This window comes from Zalophus californianus, chromosome 1, assembly GCF_009762305.2.
Source record: "Zalophus californianus isolate mZalCal1 chromosome 1, mZalCal1.pri.v2, whole genome shotgun sequence".
NCBI lineage: Eukaryota > Metazoa > Chordata > Mammalia > Carnivora > Otariidae > Zalophus > Zalophus californianus.
The window spans coordinates 110500833-110507590 of NC_045595.1; the positions used below are offsets into that span (position 1 = coordinate 110500833).

General features: G+C 41.7%; 1 pseudogene; it reads left to right on the forward strand.

Moving 5' to 3' along the window:
• The first annotated feature begins 247 nt into the window (after positions 1-247).
• LOC113915972 lies at positions 248-2547 on the forward strand (annotated as a pseudogene).
• Positions 2548-6758: the final 4211 nt, after the last annotated feature.

Here is a 6758-nt window from a genome sequence, read left to right on the forward strand (position 1 = left end):
AAGTCAGATACATTTGTTTGTAAACAGTATTTTAGTTACTATCCAAATAATATGCTAAATGATTTTCTTCAACCTCCAAACCCCTCCTCAGGTGAAGCATTTCTAAATATAATGCAATGGGTCCAACTGTTAATCTGAAAAGTACAATAAAAACACCATGAGAGCTCTTCTGCCATCACCACCACCATCCTTGGCAAAACTCACCTTGCTCAGATCTTCCTGGGAGAATCCACCGCCATACACCACCATGACGAACTTCACAGTATACCGGATCGGGGCCATCATGGAGAAGAAGGCCAACATCCAAAACATGTCCATCATTGCCCACGTGGACCATGGAAAGTCCATGCTGATGGACTCACTGGTGTGCAAGGCCACTGTCATTGTCTCCGCCAGTACTGGGGAGACCCGCTTCACCAACACCTGGAAGGATGAGCAGGAACGCTGCATCACCATCAAGTCAATAGCTATCTCCCTCTTCTATGAGCTCTCAGAGAATGACTTGAACTTTATCAAGTAGAACAAGGATGGTTACGGCTTTCTCATCAACCTCATCAACTCCCCCGGGCATGTGGACTTCTCCTCGGAGGTGACTGTTGCCCTCCATGTCACTGACGGTGCCTTGGTGGTGGTGGATTGTGTGTCTGGTATGTGTGTGCAGACAGAGAGAGAGATGGCGCTGTGGCAGGCCACTGCTGAGCATAGCAAGCCTGTGCTGATGATGAACAAGATGGACCAGGCTCTGCTTGAGCTTCAGCTGGAGCCTGAGGAGCTTACCAGACCTTCCAGCATGTTGTGGAGAATGTCAGTGTCATTTCTACCTACGGGGAGGTTGAGAGTGGCCCCATGGGCAACATCATGATCGACCCTGTACTTAGGACTGTCAGCTTTGGGTCTGGACTCCACAGTTGGGTCTTCACCTTGAAGGAGTTTGCAAAGATGTATGTGGCCAAATTTGCTGCCAAGGGCAAGGGCCAGCTGGGGCCTGCTGAGCAGGCCAAGAGAGTGGACGACATGATGAAGAAGCTGCGGGCTGACCTGTATTTTGATCTAGCCAACAGTAAATTCAGCAAGTCAGCCACCAACCCTGATAGCAAGAACTACCACAGATATCCTGCCAGCTCATGTTAGGCCCTATTTTCAAGGTGTTTGATGAGATTCATGAATTTCAAGAAAGAGGAGACAGCAAAGCTGACTATGCCTTCAGCCATGTGTTCTTAGGTCTGGTGTCCACTGGCCTGAAGGTCAGGATCATGGGGCCCAACTACACCTCTGGGAAGAAGGAGGACGTGTACCTGACGCCCATCCAGAGGACAATCTTGATCATGTGCTGTTACATGGAGCTGATTGAAGATGTGCCTTGTGGGAACATGGTGGGTCTGGTGGGTGTAGAACAGTTCCTGGTGAAGACTGGCACCATCTCTACCTTTGAGCATGCCCAAAACATGCAGGTGATGAAGTTCAGCCTGAACCCCATTGTCCAGGTTGCTGTGGAGGCCAAGAATCTGGCCGACCTTCCCAAGCTAGTGGAGGGGCTCAAACAGCTGGCCAAGTTAGACCCTATGGTGCAGTGTGTCACTGAGGAGTCAGGGGAGCATACCATTGCAGGCACTGAGGAGCTGCACCTGGAGATCTGTCTGAAGGACCTGGAGGAGGATCACACATGCATTCCCATCAAGAAAGCTGACCCCGTAGTCTCATACCATGAGACTGTCTGGAGTTGAATATGCTCTGACTATCTGGAGAACTCTGTTCAAGTTCTCCAACAAGCACAACCAGCTGTACATGAAGGCACGGCCCTTCCCTGATGGCCAGACATTGACAAGGGTGAGGTATCCGGGGCCAGGGCCAGGAGCTCAAGCAGTGGGCCCACTATCTGGCCAAGAAGTAGAAGTGGGATATGGCCGAGGCCCACAAGATCTGGTGCTTTGGCCCGACGGCACTGGCCCCAATGTCCTCATTGACATCACCAAGGGTATGCAGTATCTCAACAAGATAAAGGATAGCGTGGTAGCTGGCTTTCAGTGGGCCACCAAAGAGCAGGCTCTGTGTGAGGAAAATATGCGTGACGTGTGCTTTGATGTCCATGTGACCCTGCATGGGACGCCGTCCACTGTGGGAGTGACCAGATCATCCCCACTGCCTGGTGCTGCCTTTACAGTAGGAAGCTGACCACCCAGCCCTGGCTTATGGAGCCTATCTACCTTGTGGAGACTCAGTATCTGCAACAAGTGAAATTGGTGTCATCTATGAAGTCCTGAACAGGAAATGAGGTCATGTCTTTGAGAAATCCCAGGTGGCTGGCACCCCCATCTTTGTTGTGAAGGCCTACCTACCTGTGAATGAATCCTTTGGCTTCACTGCTGACCTGACGTCCAACACTAGTGGTAAGACCTCCCCCCAGTGCATTTTTGACCACTGGCAGGTCTGCCCAGGGATCCCTTCCACAACAGCAGCCACCCCAGCCAGGTGGTGGCCAAAACACAGAAGTGAGAAGGCCTGAAGGAAGGCATCCCGGCCCTGGATAACTTCCTGGACAATTTGTAGGCAGCCCTCCCCTGCAGCCCACCACCCTGGGTGGGACTCAACACAGCCCCTGCACACAGCTGACAACTGACCATAGCAACAAGCCCCCACATTCTCCATGACACCTTGAGACTGTCTGGTGATGCTCCACCTGACAGGTGCTGGGTCACACTCAGTGCCATCACTCAACATGAACTCTTGATGCCATTTCTTTTGATATTTATTTCAAGATTTCAGAAGCAACAGAAATGCCCTGACAGCAGGGACTTATTTGGCCGGTGGGGAAGTGGGATGAGACACTCAACACTTTTTTTTTTTCATTTCAGAAACTCAAATGTCCAAAAAAAAAAAAAGAAAAGAAAAGAAAGAAAGAAATGAAAGAAAAAGAAATATTAATGCACTAAGAGGTTTATTTTGGGTAAATGGCCCATAGTGGATTTTTTCTCAGAAAGGGGGAAGGAACAAGCGGGTAGACCTTTCTCTTTGGACAGAAGCTAGAAGGCAGGAAACTTTGTGCGCTGTCACCATGAGCATCTCCAGCTGTATTAGTGCCATTAGAATAATAAATTTGATATGGTGGTGACAAAAAAAAACCACTATGAGAGTATCCAAAAATCTGGAAACATAGATAAAATTGTGTATTCATGGTACTTGTTTAGATTAACAATTAAGCCCACTATTTTAAATGGAGCGATTCCTCACCTGAAAAGTAGTTGTAACTGAAAACAGAAATATAAGTTTCTCCTGTGCTGTCTGACATTACAAACACCCTGCATATTTCCATGTGATTAAAAAAACTTAACAAGTGGACAATACGATTAGTACACATTCCCCATATAGTCTTTGGAGCTAAATGGATTAACATAAGAGACATTTATCTACACATAAATCCTCCCATGAGGATGAACAATTCAAATTCCGAGTAAGCTTATAATATATTTATCAGGATATACCAAAAATAAAGATGATTTTGAATTTTGCATTTTAATGAAATCCTAGAGACCCCAATGAGAAGCCAAGTAGAAAAGGGTCATAGTGTCCTATTTCTATTTTTCTCTAAAAATAGAATTCCTTTTACATAAATATTCTATCTGTATTACACAATAAATCTAAATAAGTGAGAGAGAACTTGTGCTCAGAATCTTGTCACCTCAGCAGAGCTAACTTTTCGTTTGACACTTCTAGCTCTGGTGAGTCACTGCAATGAATACATTCTCCCATTTTCAATTAATACTATCTCAGAAGTGTGTTCCATGTAGCTATGTAGTCTTTGTAATTTGAATTTCAATACCTATACCATATTTTTAATTATTCCCCAGTTGTTGGGCATTTATTTTATGATCTTTTCCATAATAATTAACACTGTGGCCCTTATGAATTATTTCTTTAGAACATTCTAGGAAGTAGGATTAAATAAAGATCAAGGGGCTAGATGTGAAGAGGTTTTTATTTCACTCAGTGACCAACGGGTTTGAGGGCTTTGCACATGGCCTCCCACCTTTTCCATCAGAGACAGACAATCCTCTATCAGAGGTTTATCAAGTGGCTGCAGTCCCCTACTAGAATGCTAGGACAATCTCAGAGTCAATTTCAGAAAAATGTAGGCTTAAATATTATGAACTTTAACCCATATAAGCTTGCTATATGTTGCTACCACATGATTCTCAACAAAAAGTAACACCAGCACTTTCAGATGATAATAATTTTGCTGAAAAATAAAAGTGACCAAAGAGTGACATTTAGAAAGTTGTATGCCCCATCAATAAATGTAAAATTTGCATTTCTTTTATATTAGTGAGATTGAACTAGTTTTCATATATTTACTAGTTATTTCTTCTTGAATGAAATGTCTCTCTTTCCCCAGCTCATTTACTTGTAAGAATCTACTATTTTTGTATAAACATTTTATATAATAAAGATTTTAAGCCTTTTAAATATGTGCTAATATTTTCCAGTTTATTTTTTAATATAATTCTAACATCATGTTAATAAGCTATATCCACCTCCAATTCTCATAGTATTGCTTCAGAAAGCTTTGGATATAGACTTTGGTTCAAAGGGCAATTAATTTGTGTAAATCACTAACATACATGTTTCCATAGACAATTACACAAAATTGTCAAGTGTTGGGATTTTTACAAACCAGGATTAAATGATGGAAATATCTTTGGTCAATGCTAAATTTATGTAGTAACTCTTTTTTTTTGTACCATATAAACAGAATAATCAATTAATATAGGCTGGAACTTGAGGGAACCTCAATGTAGGTCATGGGGTTGGGGCTTGGGAATGTGGAGAGACAGGATCTGGGCCTTCTTGGGATGACATGAGATAAGGTCATGTGGTTTGGGATGGACAGATGACATGTGGACTGGAAAGAACTGAGTTAAGAGGAGTTTCTCTTTTCTGTCTTTCTACATTCTCTTCTCCAACCCTTTTCTGATCACCAGATCAGATTTCCATAGGAAGTAGTTTACAAATAGTTTTAGTGTCTCCCTTCATTTCCTTTCTCCCTTCCTCTCTTCCCAAACTCCCTTACTCCTTTTACTTTTCTTATGGCAGGACAGTGGAGTCAGACAATCTGGATCAAGGCCCTATCATTTGATTTTTTTTTAAGATTTATTTATTTGAGAGAGAGGGACAGAGGGAAAGAGAATATCAAGCAGACTCCACACTGAGTGTGGAGCCCAACGTGGGGCTCCATTTCAAGACCCTGAGATAATGACTTGAACAGAAATCAAGAGTCGGATGCTTAACTGACTGAGCCACCCAGGCTCCCCACTACCATTTGATTATTACTTGACTTTTGCCAGGTTACTTTTTGAGTCTGTTTCCTCATCTGTAAAATGGAGACAATAATAGTCCCTATTTCTAGAAGGCTTTAATCTTTAATGAAGATTAAAGAAGAAAGTGTTTAAATGATTAACACAGTATGGTAGACTACTTTATTCACAAATATTTGATGCTCCTACCTGGAGGAGGATTAGATTTTCCAATCCTACTGATGTCAGCCCTGGCCATTAGTCTTGATTTAGTCAATGAAATATGAATAGAGGTGACATATGACACTTCGAGGCAGAAAATTTAAGAGCCAGTACACAGTTTGCCATGTTTTCTTTTCCCTCTGCCATAATGACCAACAATGTTCCAGCCAGAAACTGTTCTATCACTCTGAGTCTCAAAGTGAAGAGGATGTAGAATAGTCACAGTCAACACGCAGTGGGCATTTAGCATGGGCAAGGAAAAAAAAAAAACCTTTGTTACAAGTTATAAGCCACTGAGCTTTGGGGGTTGTTTGTTATCACAGCATAACCTAGCCTATATTGATTTATAAACACAGTATCTGGCATATTTAACTTATATAATGACTGGTGAGCTGTTAGCCAAGGTCCAGAGCTCAGATAGGCGTAAAAAACATTTGAGTTCTGACCAGCCAGAACAGAACGTCCTTGATCACACATGGTAACACTTCAAAATACATGAAGTTAGAACTAACAGAACTGCAAGGAAAAACAGGCACACCCACAATTATAGTCAGAGATTTCAATACTTCTATCCCAACAATCGACTGAACAAATAGAAAATCAATAAGGACATAGAATATTTGAACAACCAATTTGATCTATTTGACATTTATAGACTATTCCATCCGACAATAGCAAAACACACATTCTTTTCAAGTGCATACAAAGCAATCATCAAGATAAACTATATTCTGGGCCATTTAATAAGTCTTAACTGAAATCATTCAGAGTACATTCTCTGACTACAAAGGAATTAGAAATCAGTAAGAGAAAGATATCTGGAAAATCCCTAAATATTTGGAAATTACACTACACAATTCTATACCTGTGTACGAACGAAGAAACAGGAAAACTAGAAAACATCTCAAACAGTATGAAAATGAAAGCACAATGCAGCAAAATTTGTGGGGTGCAGCAAAAGCCATGCTTAGAGAAGCTATACCTTAAAATCTTATATTAAAAAAGAAGAAAGGTCCAAGATCAAGAATCGAAGCTTTCAACTTAAGACGCTGTGAAAAGAAGAGACTTTAAACTAAAGTAAGCAGAAGGAAACAAATAATAAGAGCAAAAATCAATAAAATAAACACAGACAAAAGAGAAAATGAATGAAACCAAAAGCTGGTTCTTTGACAAGATCAATAAAATCAAGAGACAAGAAGAAAGAAGACACCGATATTATAAATCAAAGACAAGACATCACTACAGATT